The sequence below is a fragment of the Ambystoma mexicanum genome, chromosome 6p (genome assembly GCF_040938575.1).
Source record: "Ambystoma mexicanum isolate Mex_15411 chromosome 6p, UKY_AmexF1_1, whole genome shotgun sequence".
Taxonomy (NCBI): domain Eukaryota; kingdom Metazoa; phylum Chordata; class Amphibia; order Caudata; family Ambystomatidae; genus Ambystoma; species Ambystoma mexicanum.
Genome location: NC_090935.1, coordinates 807,971,431 through 807,988,300, shown reverse-complemented (window position 1 = coordinate 807,988,300; position 16,870 = coordinate 807,971,431).

Sequence of the window (16,870 nt, the reverse complement as noted above, 5' to 3'; positions counted from 1 at the left end):
TGCTGTCTTGCCTCGACACTTACGTCCTTGATCCACTGTCTGCTTGCTAGATGATAAGAATGAACTCTCGATCTCTATTTCTCTGGAACCTGTTTTTAACCATACGAAATATAAATGTCTCCAGCAAGAAGAAAACTGTTCTCAGTATGTCTAGACCAGTTCAACGACATACACCAGCTCCCAATAACTCCTCGAATCTGTCTTAGTCCAGATGACATGACAAACTTCTTTCAGCACAAAACAAAAAGTCTGTCTTTACCAGCAACCTTCTCGATCTGTCCCTCGAAGGAAAGTTTCACACCACCATCCTGTGGGTTCTCTCAGAGTATAGGCTCACTTGGATGATCATTCCCTCCAGGAGCACATTCAGATTTGCAGTATTTTTAGGATCCCTTAGAAATGTGAGCACCTCTGTGCGTCTGCCAACAAAATGTGGGTACTCTTCAATCAGATGAAAGAAAACCCTTGTAACAAGTCTGTGTGCAGCTTCAGGTGATAGGGGCATTTTTGCTACCTCCACTATAGTCGGATAACTGCAATATTTGCTTGATGATTGCTGCAAGCAGTCTTCTCACAATTGGGCCATTTTTAGGATCTTGCAAGTAAGTACACATCTAAGAAGTTCTCCCCACAATTGCAGGATATGAGCACAACAAGTAGAGAAAAACCTCAAATTTAATCCTCAAAATGTTGTCATTGCATAACATCATGGGCAAATACGAACAAGAACTCTGTGTGGAACGAGTCGGGATACTGCACTCTTTTCCAATTATCAAAGCCACAATCAAAGTCTGGCATATTTCTCTTAGGCTTAAGCATGCCACTGTTCAAAGTTTTTAACAAGCTCCTCTGTGGCTCAAAAACAAATACCTTTCTTTCACTCTGAAATAGCAGGACAGAGTGTTTGCCTCAGCTTCCTTTAACCCTCTAAACGATGACTTGAATGAGTGTCCTGACCAAACAACAGTCCAAGAAATTCTGTGTCTTTCTACTTGTCATCTTCTGCATCCTTTTTCCTCATCATAGGTCTCGTCTGCATGTGCTGTGGTTCTTCCCCAAGGCTTGTACTTGCTTCTAGTTGGGGTGTGGAAAGTCACTTTTCAGCAGTGCAAATTCACTTTGAACCGGGCAAATATTCCATGAATCAGGCCCTATGTCAGCAACGCCATGCCAGGTGAAAGTTGCTCACCAAATTAAAGGGTGGGTGCTGCACTTTTGCCCCAACAAGCCTGCCGGCATTGGCCTGGAGACTGCTCACATCTGGCCCATACAAGACTCCTCCACGTTATTAAAAATGGGAATAGTGCAACAAGTAAGCATACTGCATGTGCACACAGACATGTGGGTGGTTAATGAAAGTGGGAGCAAAGAACTCTGGGGCCAAGGGATCAATTCCCAGTGGCATCACTGCGGCCCCATACTACTCAAGATTATCCAGATCCATGCACCCTGCTTTCCAGAGTGCGCTAGGGCTCACAGTACGCAAGACATATTTCTTTGCTTAAATAATGCTTGAAACATATAGAGCACTGGCAGAAAGATATGATATCAGTGCAACCTTTATGTGGGTGTCCCTGCTCTATCCACTGTGCGATTTCAAGATGCAGGGACTTCCGACATGAAAAAGTGAACAATACGATTTATGCAACACATTGAGAGGGCATATCTCTGGCAAAAACGAAAACAAACATAAATCAGTGCAATAGAAAGAAGCACAAACCCTGGAGCAGAAGGGGTGAGCAATAAACGCTTTAGCATCGAGTATCCCTAAAATTCTGAGATGTACACATCAACTAACAATCCCATTCATCACAGAGTGAAACGGATGAGAACACAACATCTCTCAAATGAGAACAAAAATCAAAAACACGACAAACGTGTTGTACAGATAAAAAGCTGATACCAAAGACCAGTGAGTTGCTGATTTCCATGTCCCTGAAAACGTATTGTCATGAACTTGAAGCTTCACATAATACTTTCAGAGAAACAAACATTATTGCTGTACTCTCACAGGGACACAGAGGACACACAAGAAACCACAATGAAAATGGGGAAACCTCAGCAGCAGAAAATGGTGGCATGGTGTTCTCTTGGGCTGGATCGCATCAAAGATGTGTAGGAATATGTTTGCTTTAATGTGCGTAATTTTTAAATGTGAAGGTTATCATATCATGACAGAGACCTTAATTATGTTGGCCATTGTTTACAAGTCTAGTCACGCTGTAAATGCTACATCACAAAAGCATGTTTTGCGTCCATACTTATCTGACCCCAACTACCACTGAGTTGTTCAGTTAACATCTTTGTTTTTTTTTCTTGTAGTTTGGTTTCCAAAAAACCTTTCACATCAACAATTCACAAAAAAAGGCTACAATATAGTCTAAAAACATTACACAAATACACAGCGATAAAGATCGGCTAAGATTAGAGGAACATTCTCGCCCCACATGAGGTGAGCCAAGTCCCCAGCAAAGTTAATCCCCAAACGCATGCAATTCTGGCTCTATTAATGTCCATTGTGGGGCAAAGTGTGAGCAGATGTCTCAAGCTTCCTAGAGTACCCGCAGTCCTGCAAAGACGACCATCGGACTCTGGTGTAGGTGTGCATTCCAATGGCCTATGTGTTCTAGTGTAGGCCATTGATTTATACAAAATCAAAGGTACATTGTGCGTGCCTTATTGCAGGGAAAGAGTTGAAGGTATCATGGTAGGTCACTTCGTTTTAAAGGAAACTTTGCATATTCTTTGTATGAGCTATAGGAACATAATAGGTCAATCGTCTCAGCCCAATCTTGTTTAAACAATGTAAACCTGGTACTGGCAGGACGAGTAGTTAATTTGTTCCCCGTGGAACACATATGGTCCAGAAGAATGTTCATTCTAGACTTAAATTAATTGATGGAGTCTACCCAATTCTCCTCCATCATTGACCTCAAATCAATGTTCAGTGAGTTCCATGGAGGATGAATCAACTTAGCGTAAGTAGACATCTGTCTCCATAAAAATCTTGTGTGGATAGAGATTAGCCCCAGTTCCCATCAGATAACAACATTGGGCACAGCCTTGGATAGGCCGAGAGTTTATTTCCAGATTTGACCCTGGATCTTATTAAAAAAAGAAGCCCAACTCCCTTGTCGTCATACCCAACCTGTAGAGCAAGGTCGCTTCCATCTTAGTCAAATAAAAATGTAGAACTGGCTTGATAGAGTTTTTACACCGTTGGCCATGAAGCCGCTGCATCTGGGACTCAAAGGACCGTACCTTATCTTTCAAGGATTGTTTCCAGCCTGAGAGGGAGGTAGCGATGGTTAGATTGTATCCCAGATAACACATGGAAGACACCTTGTCTAACCTCTGGCTGCCAATTTCCCAGTCCATAATCTTAGGCTTTGTCTTGTCGTATAAAGTTAACATCTTCAATTATGTAACAATAAAACCAATGAATTCCTGTCTCCCATCCCTCCACTCATTTCATTCATAAACTGAATATATAGTGACTGACATACACACACATACCCACACACAAACACACTGCACTATAATACACTTGGCACCCTGCTCTATATCCTAGGCTCCTCATAACAGCTGTTGGACACATAAAGCAGTAAGGTTGCATGTGTGCCCATTCATTTCTCTTATATCCTACACTGCTTTCAGGTTTCCTTAACGCCTCATTGTAAAGATAACCAAAGGATTATTAAACACGGCAATAATCCTCTGGGGTGACACACGCTCACACAAACATCCGCACTCCTATAAATGACACTACCTCCCACTGTAGCAGGGTTCTGCCCACTTTTTCTAGGACGCAAAAGAAAAGGACTGAACTCAGAGGAAATGACCTCTATGCAGCCCCTTGGTTTCCACAGACTTAAAAAAACAGGAGAAGGTAAACACAAACAAATTCAAAGTGCAACTGTTATATACTGAGCCAAAAACAATGTGCTCTCATAGTTTACAATGTCATAATTAGCAATACAAATCCTAATTGAAATATATTTTTACATAGTTACCTACAAACACCAGTGATGTTAGTCACGTACATTATTTTCTTTAATTGGTCTTTCATAAAGCGCCTAATACCGTACCTGAGTTCGGTTTTTAAGTGCGAATCTGGGTTGTGTTGCTCTGTGCGGTCTTGCTTCGAAGACCAGCGCATTGTCCCTGTGCTATCCTCCGTTTACACATCAATATACATCTGTATAGCTACACATCAATAATTCTACAAGTAGCCATCATCGTGGTATCCGAAAATAATTACACATCTTACTGGGGCTTCAATTATCTCTCTCTGTCCCTATCTCTCTCGCACTCTCACTCTCCCTCTCTGTCTCTCTCTTTCTCCTCTGTCAATGTTTTATACAGATACATTGTTCACTGTGTGGTCTGTGAGAATTGGAGGGAGAACAACTGGCACACTGAATTTAGAGAATAGTGTTTCAATTTAGTTAGTAAGTGGAATTGATAAATTCACTAACCAACTGAGGATATTTTAAGGTGCTGGGGAGAAATTCTCAGCCTTGGTATCTAGGCTGTGGGGAATACAAAAGAAAAAGGAATCCTAATTAGGAACCCTATGTCCCCTGCACACTGTTAGCTGGCCGTGGTCTTAATCGGTACAGTCTAATTTCAAAAAACCCCCTCAAAGACAGAGTGAAATGATTAGGCTGTTCTATATTTCTAGAGCAGTAAGGGGTATTCATTCAATCATTTGGTATAACATCTTATAAAATAGCATACATTTTGAGAATGACAAATTAAACATATGAGCACTTAAAATTGTAGATAACAATACAGATCTTTATTTGTTTGTGAACGGTCCAACGCGTTTCGAGTCAGAATCACTCTTCATTAGGTGCAATAAATTCATTTTCATTCAATTTCTATAAGAAGAAAAACATCATATATATATATATATATATATATATATATATATATATATATATATATATATATATATATATATATAAATTAGATCATAAAGAGACACTTCTTACTGATGCAATTACATTTTTGTGCAACACAATTCAGAAATAACTGTTGTTTGTAAAAACATTTCTTGAAAAACCTAGGTAATTATACAAAAATGAATGCATCTCTAAATTAAAAAATCCATTGAGTGTCAAATTAAAGATTCTCTTCATTAAATCATTCCACAATTAAATACTCATATCTGCTTCTTTAGACAAATAACATGAAAATAACAATGACCAAGTACCAGCAATTCAGATAGATGGAGGATACATCTTATATACCCAGGGCTGGAGTGACTGTAAGTATGATGCATGGGCGTCCCTCTCTTCTCAATAACCAGGGGGAGAGGGGTTTACATCTCATATGAGTATGCTGAAGAGTAATTCAAAGAACACGTTCTTACCTACTGTTTGCTCTGGGTTTTGCTGCAAATTTCAACATGAAGTTGTGAGGGTACATGTCTTAAGTAGTTCCCTGCAAGTGGACCTTGGCAGATAACCTGTGAAGAACGTATCACAGATTGGTACCTCTATCCAGTATTTAAAGAAAGGGAGGCCATTGATCTCTTAGTTTATGGTGCAGAATGGCCGATTTACCAAAATAATGGTGTAGCCTATTTCAGTCAAAACGTGCACTGAGAGACTTTGCTCTGTGGTGTTAGATGTTCAAATCATCTCGTGAGGTTCTTCCCATTGGGACGGAACTTTCAGAAACATTATGGCAGATCCAGCTGCGGATTTCTAAAAAATGTTAAGTATCATATGAATGTTTGTGATACATGGTATACAGAAAAAGCTGGAGGTAAATTTAAAAAAATAGTGGTTTTCATTTCCAGGTGACTTACTTGTATTGTCCTGCTAGAGAACAAATGGGTGTCTAGCTGTAAGTCTGTGCACTGCACCAAATGGAGTGGAAGGTTTCAGCAAGGACCAGAATAAGATCCCAAAGACCGGAATTCTACAAGAATGATAACAAGGGTAAGTCTTGGAAACTAAACTAAGACTAGTAAAAAAACTTGAGTGATGTTGTCTATAACTTACTATGCTTCTTGTGTTCTGCTAGATACTGCGTGGTCGAAGGTGAGAATCGTCAGGAGCCCAGAGCCAGTGGAGCGCTGTCTGACGTTCTGGCATCAAGTCCGTTTTTATATGTTGTCCTATTGGTGATGTCACCCCGGAGTAAACGTAAACGGAATTAAGGTGATGCTGTTACCACCCGGGGTTGATGATATCTATCTATAGATGCGTACTGTAAATGTGAAGTTACATCACATCTCCATTAATGATATGTGTCGTTATAAAATATTGGCCATGTGACGTCACAATGTGCATGCGTGAGTGACATCACAGGGGCTTGTCGAGTGATGTTGATATCTGCTAACGGATGTGATTACTCAAATGTATGTAATTGGGACATGGAGACGGTATTCGGGTGTTGCTGTAACAAACCAGGGTTGGTGATATCTATCTATAGATGCATACTATAAACGGGCATGTACATCACATACCCAATATTGATATGTGTCTTTATAAAAGCTTTGTCGTGTGACGTCACAGCGCAAATGTGAGAGTGACGTCACAGTGACTTGTCTAGAGATGTTAATATCTGCTTACGGACGTAAATACTCAAAGTTATGCAATTGGAAACATGACATGAAGTATGTCCAGATGCTAATTGTGACACATAAAGGTGCCTGTAAGCAACATGATGATGATATATTAGTAGGTCAGTGTGACAATTAAAGATAACCTCTGTTGCACCAGTCTATTCGTACCAATATCAAGACAAAACAATATGATGGTATTATATTAGCGTATCCACTAGGGATACAGGCATAGTAAGTATGCTGCTGTTAAAACCCGAGGTCAGTGATATCTACCGAGGGGTAAGTTATAAGAATTAATGTGCTACCTCATTAGTTGGCTCAAACGAGTGATGTCACCCCGCGCATAGCACGAGTAGCATCACTGAGACTAAATGAATATGTTAGGTGTCTAGAACTGGCTGTTGCCCGGCGTAAGCACACCAATGTGTGTAATTATAACATGAAAAAATGTCCTACAGTTTAGTCAAATGCTTGCTACAACATGTGGAGGTGTCTGCAAGACATGTAATAATGACATATTATTAAGTCAGTGTCACAATAGCTAAATAAATGAAGTGCACAAGTCTACCCATGCCTATATCGAAAAGCAATAATGTAAAGGAGTACCTAAGGCAAAGAGCCTATGTAAAGAGTTCCAACTCAATGGTATAAGTCTTAGAAATTGTTGAGAATACTGGCAAATCACTGAATGTATTCTAATTCCAAGTGTGGGGGCACAGGAGGGTAAAACATATAATCTGCTACTGATCAGGAGTCCCGGATGTCAGTTGAAATCTGCAGCATATTCTAGGAAATCATATGTTGCTACAGCACACAAAAAATCTCTCGTCAATTGGTGTATAGTCATCACTATTTAAGAAGGGCACCACACTATTCACTGTAATTTCAATTTACAAGATTTTTGTTCTAAAACTTTACATTTGCATTGTAAATAACCAATTACAAGCTGATAAAATTGTGTGTAAATGTTAAACACTATCCCCAAATGTAGAGTGTACAATCTTACAACAGAGTATAAATAGTCAGTTCACATTGTACTTTAGTTGTACCTAGTGCTTAGTGCCTAGTGGCTAAGAAGACCCAGATAGAGTCTATTCTACTAATAAGAGATGTCTGCGTGGCAAAGTTAGCACCAACAGATATCTCCTTATTATGGCAATTAGAGTAGTGAGTTAAGATTATTATTATCTAATTTATCGTGGTAAGAGGTTGAGATTGTGGATATTGTGTTTAGAAAAATCTTGTTATTTCGAATTGAAATTGTGTGTAGTTTTACAGGAAGGGGCATAGATAGTAGTCCTCATTCATGCCAAGTGGAGTCATGGCATCCAATCGGTGTATCCAAAAAAATTTCTTTGGTGCTAGTAATCTCATGCTGGTGGGTGGAGTACCTCCAAAAATCACCACACACATCTGTGCAATATTGTGTTTGTGATCCCTGAAATGTCTGTAAACAGGTGATTTAATGTTCTTGGTCCTTTTGGGGATATTCTGGGGATCAAAAACATCATCAAAAATTGTTTTGATGATGTTTTTGATCCCCAGAACATCATGTTGAAATTTGCAGCAAAACTCAGCGCAAACAGTAGGTAAGAACGAACTCCTCTTCAGCATACTCATATGAGATGTAAACCCCTCTCCCCCTGGTTATTGAGAAGAGAGGGACGCCTATGCATCATACTTACAGTCACTCCAGCCCTGAGTATACAAGATGTATCTTCCATCTATCTGAATTGCTGGTACTTGGTCATTGTTATTTTCATGTTATTTGTCTAAAGAAGCAGGCATGCATATTCAATTGTGGAATGATTTAATGAAGAGAACCTTTAATTTGACACTCAATGGATTTTTTTATGTAGAGATGCATTCATATTTTCTATAATACCCTAGGTTTTTCAAGAAACGTTTTCACAAACAACAGTTATTTCTGAATTGTCTTGCACAAAAATATAATTGCATCAGTAAGAAGTGTCTCTTTATGATCTAATGGATATATATTGTGTTTTTCTTCCTATAGAAATTGAATGAAAATGAATTTATTGCCCCGGATGAAGAGTGATTCTTACTCGAAACACGTTGGGCCATTCACAAACAAATAAAGATCTATATTGTTATCTACAATTTTAAGTGGTCATAAGTCATATTTGTCATTCTCAAAATGTATGCTATGTTATAAAATATTATACCAAATTATTGAATGAATACCCCTTACTGCTCTAGAAATACATAACAGCCTAATCATTTCACCCTGTCTTTGATGGTTTTTTTTGATATTAGACTGTATCCGATTGAGACCACTTTAGACTTCCTAATTAGGATTCCTTTTTCTTTCGTGCTCTGTGAGAATTAGCATATGGTGGGACGGGTGGTCTGTAGACTCTACTCAATACACCAAGAAGAGTGATAAGGGTATGGGAGGCATGGCATGAGCTTTTGCTTCAGAGAAAGGACTGTACAAGATGTGAAAAAGTAAGGCTCGTACTTCATATTGCTTAGTATGTTGGCTGCCAGGATAAGCACCACCTTAAACCTCTCTCTATCTGGCTCAGATTCAGTGCTGATCACCCCTGTTGGGATTTTTACCCATTAGGGCAATGCCATTGGGCAACTTATAACATGCATCAGGTGTTCATCAGGAAATCTGAGCAGGGGCCAGAATCCCTGGTTGATTGTCCCAGAAGACTGCCCCAGTGTCTCCATAAGGCCTCAAACCCCTCTCCCATAGTTCACACAGCCACAGGCTAAAAATGAAACCCTGCACTCTCCCATCCCCCCACCTGGTGTTGAGGATGCTCCATGACTTCAGTTTCAGAATTATGCTGAAGCCTTGCAGGGGGGTCGTCTTGGGGAGGCCAATGAGATGGGAAGCTAGCAGCATAAAAGGATGGGGTGGGGTTTCCTTAAAGTGACAACTAAAGCTGGGTCCACTGCTCCTTGCCTTAAAGGGGATGCTGCTGCGGGTGCAGGGATATGAAGAGAAACACGATGACAGTAAAATAAAGAAGTAGGGCGTAGGATGAATATCACATAACACTGCAGTAGATCTCGTTGGAAAGCTTTGGAACTATGCAAAAATGCACTAGGCCTAATGGCTCAATTTGAAAAAAGAACAAGGGCTGTTAAACTAGAGCAAAGGAATATGAAGGTTGCTCACATTAGATGTGCCTCATCACAAGTTGGGCGCTAACACTGGAGGTATTGCCGCAGGGGTTATTAGCCCTACCGCCAATCCCATCGGCACTGTTAGTACCGGATCACGGGTTTGGTGGAACGGTAAGTCCCCATTCCCCATTGGGCCCATTCAGGAATTTCCCATTCCCTATTGGGCCCAATGGGGAATGCTCAGCGCTATCGGCAAAATCGAGGCGGATTTGCCCCCAGCTCAGAGCTGGAGGTAAATCTGCCATGCCCGTGATTTGGCGGACCCTTAAATGTGGTGGTAATAGCGTTACCACCGCATTTAAGGGTTACCGCCAAACTCGTGATGAGGCTGAGTTGTGTCACACTGAGCATGGTGCATCATCCCTTGGCATTGCGTTTCCCAGTTCTCACAAGAACCATGCATCTGAAACTGGTATGGAATATTTAACTAATTTTAGGGGGTCTGTTTTTCCATAGCTATGTAGGGGCATCCAGGCATTATCAAGTGCACACAGTGTTAACTTGCCCCAAAGGGGGTGTATTGGAGTCAGGAAGAAACTGTTTCATCCAACCAACAGCTATTCCTACTATACAATGGGCTGGCTTTCTGTAATAAGGTGATTTCCTAACTGATGGTTTTACACAAATATGTAAACTTTTTCATGACTTGGTATGTTTTCTAGTATCAGTGTTGACAACTTGCTCGCATAGTTTTGAAGCGGGCTACAAATGCTTATGTAATGACTATGTTTTTGCCATGTGGGATCATTCCGATTGCCTGAGTTTTTTTTCAAATAATCCTGATATGGCTTAAATTGTGCTTATTTCCTGCAAGATAAAAGAACCTTGAACCACGTCTCATTGTGCCTTGCTGAGATTTGCACCTTGGTTTGACATTGTGGACCACCCCAATGTCAGACTAATGCCATGTATGCTATTTAGCTCTTCCCTTGCCATGTAAGGTGAAGACGGTTTGAATGTTTAAACTCATCCTCAAATTCCCTATAAGAATATAGCTTGTCTGACCCATTTGGAGAAAGTTGATATTGTTTTATAAGCCCGCCTCCTTGTTAATTGTTAGTTTTGGGCATAGTCGAATCAAATGTTTAAGATGTCATTATTCATCAGTTCCCTTCACTGATAGTGTGTCACTATGTGTTGTGCTAAGAACATCATCGTGTTGAGCTTCATACATGAGTTATGTTATGTTACTCACTCTTTGGGAGATGTATGATGATCTTATTTCTGTATCTTCCCTATGGTGGACACACCATGTATACAAGGCTTTGACTGGCCCATGGTCCTGCTACTGAGGCATTCAAGCAGCCCTTGGCGTATGTTATGTTATATTATTTTATGTTAATGAGATGTATCCTACGTCCCTAAGCCATTTGCATGGACTCTGCCATATCTAAGAGAGAGAAGGTTGCGTTAGGTTATTGGGGAGAGAGGGAAAGTGAACGATATGCAGATCATAGGTACAGCAAGATCTGTGCGTGAGTCTGCTTCTAGGTGCTTTGTGTTGAGAGCATAAAGGCATTTGTGCCTAGAATGGAGCCATCTGTGCCCATTGCATTGGCTTGATCTGTAATATGTAAGTTGAATGATAAGATGTAGAGTAAGGTTGTTTGACACTTTTTGTGCAGTTTCCTTGAATTAACTCCCTTTTATAACAGGGGACACCCCAGAAGCTGTCATTGAGTCTGACAACTTGCAAGTAAGCCAATGAGAAGCATTACCGCCTGGCATTCCAAATGCTTAGATGAAAAGTGCCCATGGAAGCAAATGTTGGGCAAATCTAATCGGGTGGAACATCACAACTGTGTCTGGGAAAGTCAGGAAGTGCTGGAGTTGCACAGTCGTACCGCAGACCAGCAATGGAGCCAACGTACAACAGCCCCCATTATGGGGTGTTGTCTCTGGCACTGTGTTTAGAACATCATTTGCTAGCATTCTTGTCACCAGTTTTCATAAGTGAATTCTTTTATGGCGTGTGAGAGGAGAAAACACACAGCCTAGCACTTGAAATGTGTCAAACAGAGCATTTAATAATTGCACTGTCTGACATATGTATAGGGGTCCAACTTCTAAGGCGTTTCAGGTGGTAAATGCATTCCACAAAAATTAGGTCCTTATCAAAGAGGGACATTGTGCATCCGTTTTTTTTTTTAATTAGAAGTTGACAAATGGAAGACATGTAAGGAACTCCAGAAAAATAAGTTTCGAAGCTTTTTGCATTATTTCACATTGCAATCAATCACCGGCTCCTGGGTTACAATGATACATTTTACAGCAGAATTTCTGTAAACAATTGGTAAAAACCCCCACAAATGTTGCAATCGGTTTTGTAGGGTAACACATGAAAAATCCAATCGATGCAAGTCACCAACATTGCACAGGAGCATTACCCAACTCATTTTCATGATGCCATTGACCACAGCATAACACAGTATAAAACACATCTTCATGCTGACTGTGCCCATTCATGTCCATGTATGCCCGTGTTACCATATAAGAGCATTCTTCTTTCTGTAGCCCCATCACCAGTTCCATGGTCAACAATAGACATGTCGGTGCAGTGGAGCAGCATTTGCTCTGGGGCACTGAATAGTTAATTATCAGCGGAGCCGTTTATTAATTATTCAGTGATGCAAGTATTCTATTCTCACACACTGGGCCTCCTTCCGACTTTGGAGGTAACCACACCGCTATTTGCGGCATGGCTGCCTCCAAATCGTTCCGATTCCGGCCTGGTGAATGGAGTAATTACCGGTCCATTCCGAGGTCGGAGGGACCGGTAATTCCCCATTCACCAGGGCCATTCCCCATTGCCATTTGAGCCCCCATAGGGCTCAATGGGAAGGGGGAAGGCGGCAATAACGGTACCGTAAATTACGGTACCGTTATTGACCCCGGTGTCCCTTTGCGGGTCCCGTCCTTAACGCCTGCTAAAAGCAGGCGTTAAAGAAGGACCCGCAAAGGGAACTCGTAGTAGGGCGCAAAGGGATTACCGGCACTGGTGTCATTACCGGTGCCCGGTATCCCTTTGCGCCCTACTTGTAATGAGGCCCACTCATAAAGGGGGTCTAGGGAAACTGAGTATTTAATTATGCACTCGATGAATAGTTAACTTTTCAGCATTAACTGGATTTAACCAGGGAGATAGAGGAGGAATAAAAGATCCCTGTAAGATGGCAAAAATAATTGGTTATAATGAGGCACCTTACAACACAATTTACGTGAAAAATTGAGTAAAAAAACCACGCCTTTTTCAATCGTTTAAAAAAATTAAATAAATAACACATGAAGAAATCCAGTAGATGCAAGTCACCAACAGTTCACAGAAGCATTTTACAACTCATTTTCATGATGCCTTTGCCCACAATATAAAGTCAGCAGAAAACTCTTTTTCATTCTAGCTGTGCCCATTCCTGTCCATGTAGGCTGCACAAATTTATGCCAGTATTACCACTTAACAACATACTCTTGTTGGCTTTGCCAGCAAAAATGCCATGCTACAGTAAGAAAATATGTCCAGACTGACTTCACTGATGTAGGCCACGATGGCCATATGGGAACACTTATCATGTTGGCTTTACCTTTGATTAATTTAAAGCACGCTTAGCACCGGAGACCTGTCTCTAAGTGTGGGAACTGGTGTTGAACCTATGTTGGTCTGTGTTGCCTTGCTTCCAAGGCAAACATGTTGCCCCTGATCTATACTCCCGATCTTTGATGCCAGTTGAATGACTATGGGCCTAATTCCGAAAATGGAGGTAATGAAAAAAGGAAGGCGGAATGGTAATACCGGCATCGAGTACGGGTCTGGGCCATTACGAGCCTTAAAACCCGGCATTACTGCCACCGCCTGTACCGTGCCCCTTCATACCGACATGCACGCATCCACGCGCCATTGGCGGTGGCAATACCGGGATGCAGCTAACAGGAGGACATCACGAGTAAGGCGGGCATGCACTTACCGGCATCCCGAAGGCGGTAAATAGGGTCTGGATGATGGCGCTACTACAGGCATCGCGGATCACCCGTAAATAGAAACCTGCTGTGTACCCAACTGCCATAGGTGCACACAATCTCCACAGGTGGAGGCAATGGAGCCTGTCCCAGCACAAAAGGAGCACACCCACACACCACACCCCTTCCTACACCAAAATGATACCACTTGCTGTTGCAATCCTGGGGCTGGAGGACATGCCTGTACTGCTACACCAGCAACAACAACTACAACTACAACAGCAACAACAGGTAGCACAGAGGAGATGCAGGAGGAGAAGGAGGGTGAGACAGGCCCAGCAAGTCCCACCAGTGCAGCCAGTGGTACCACGTAGGCAGCCACCAATCCCTCCATCCGAGCCAGTCCATTTAACCCCTGTGCAGATCCACACCCTGTACCGGTTGGACCGGAACACCATCCCCACCATAGTGGACATGATACACAACGACATTGTCACCCTGATAGAAATCCGCACTGCCATCCCCCCTCTACTGAAGGTAGTGTCTGTGCTCCACTTCCTGGCCACAGGCACCTACCAGCACACAGTGGGCCAGCTGCATGGCATATCACAACCTCTCTTCTCACGCATGCTGACCCAAGTGCTGGATACCCTCCTGAAGCACGCAAGCATCCACATATCCCTATCACGACTGGGCAGGAGCTTGCTGACACTAAAGTAGGCTTCCACGCACTGGCAGGCATGCCCAATTGCGTCGATGCCCTCGACTGCACCCATGTTGAATTGGTGGTCTCTCATGCCATAGACGTGGTGTACCGCAATCGTCAGCAATACCACTCCATCAATGTGCAGATGGTATGTGACTCCAGCAAGATGATCACACATTGTTGTGCCCGATATCCCGGATTCACACATGATGCCATGGTGCTGCATAACTCCTCGCTACCCCGCTACATGGAGCGACATGCTTGACAGCGTGCCTGGATGCTCAGTAAGTTGCCTGACAGGGCCATGGCAATGCATTGGGGGGGAGATAGATTGGGGGGATGTATACTCCACCTGGGTGAGATTGGGGGGGATGCACACTCCACCTGGGTGAGATGGGGGGATGCATACTCCACCTGGGTGAGATTGGGGGGAATGCATACTGCACCTGGATGAGATGGGGGATACATACTCCACCTGGGTGAGATTGGGGGGCATGCATACTCCACCTGGGTGAGATTGGGGGGGATGCATGCTCCACCAGGGTGAGATTGGGTGGTGAGTGGTCAATGCACATTCAGCTAAACACTGTTGCACTGAACATCCCAACATGAACATGACACATCAATGCCATACATAAGACCAATGCAGCACTGCAATGACAATATTCCAGATGTACAAGCAGGCCACCATGGGAATGACAAGCGATGGATGACAAAATGTGATTACACCTGTGGCAATGGTGCTAGTGGCAATACATACAGAGTAATAAACATCACCAACATGGGTGGAAAAACATTGTTCCGCATCCACAGTACATGTGCATCAGCATGCAAGTGAACACCCTGCATCATCTGGACAAGGCAATCCACACCAGCATATTATAGTACAGCACACATAGAGTCAAATGAACCTGTGTGCATGCATCCAGGGACATGTGCATTTCAACACCAAATAGCTGCAGCAATGGCAGTGATTCCTAAAGGTGTCAGGTCAGATATTGACTCACACATACCTCATTGCGCTCCCATGCAGGTGATGGTGGGTATCCCTCAAAGCCGTGGCTACTTACCCCTGTACGGAACCCTCAGAACAGGCATGAAGAGGAGTACAATCGGGTTCATACCTGTACCCGTGTTGTGATTGAGCAGACGTTTGGCCTGTTGAAGGCATGGTTCTACTGCCTCAGCAGGTCTGGTGGAGCACTCCTTTATGGGCCTGAGAAGGTGGGAAAGATCACCATGGTCTGTGCCATGCTGCACAACATGTGCAGCCGGAGAAACGTACCACTGCCACCTGACATTGACCTGCATGCACCGGGTGAGGATGATGATGATGGAGGAGAAGCAGCGCCCATCCAGTTCGCGATGCACAAGATGGGCGTGCACTGCGCCAATCACTGATTGACGATTTCTTCTGAACCACAGGGATGCTGATGGTTCTGTGTTAGTACTACACTGGGCACTGGGATTGTGTGGAAATGAACACAGGGTGTGTGGGAAGTTGGGCACTGCGCGCTGTCATGAATTGAATAAGCACACATGAAATTAACAATGTCCAGTCATGATATAATTTTGAACACAACGGGTGTATTGGAAAATGAACAATATTGTGCTTGAACCCTCCACCTCAAACACACCCTTCCCCCTCCCCCACCACCCAACACCCCCAACACCCCATACCCCCCACATCCCAAACCCCCCCAAACACCTCCAACACCACCTCCCCCTCACCCATTGTCATCCCACACACGATGTGCAAATCATGATTTTCCAAAGGTGGCAGTTAGCACATGCTGGGTGGACCTGCTAGTTCCAGCCTCTCTTTGGGTCTGGGGCAGCATGTCTGTGTGGCGTGCGCTGTGCCTGGTCATGCGCACAGGGCTTGCGAGAGTTGAGCTGGCAGGTGTGGTGGATGGGGCAGAGGTGGATGCCTGTCTGACCGCCGGCGCAGGTTGTTGCTGCTGCAAATGTTCTACAATCCTGCCAAGGACCTGTGTTACCGCAGGTAAAAACTGTCTCGGATGACAATGGTGTTGGTGTTCTTGGCTATGATAGCCGCATTTGCCTCCCGTATCTCACGGCGGGTCAGTTCCCCCTCCGCCACATACTGTGGAACCAGCTCGATCATACTATCCTGGCGGGCCTCAACCCTCGTCAGGCGGGCCTCCGTGTTGGTGGTGGCTATGGAGGTGGACGGTGCAGTTGCAGGGTGGGCCAAATCACGACTGATGGGGACGACAGATGGGGACTCACCAGTACTACGTCATGTACTTTCATGGGGCTGACTGGTGTGCCCTGTGTGGAGTGCAGGGGGGTGGGCTGGGGGCTCAGGGTATGAGGACATAACACATGGAGGTTGTTGTCCATGTCTAAAGATTCCTTGGTGTGTACCTCCACATCGCTGAGGGGGGCTGAGGCAGCTACCTCCCCAATCAAACTGGTGGCTGCAAACTGGGTGCCATCACCCTCTG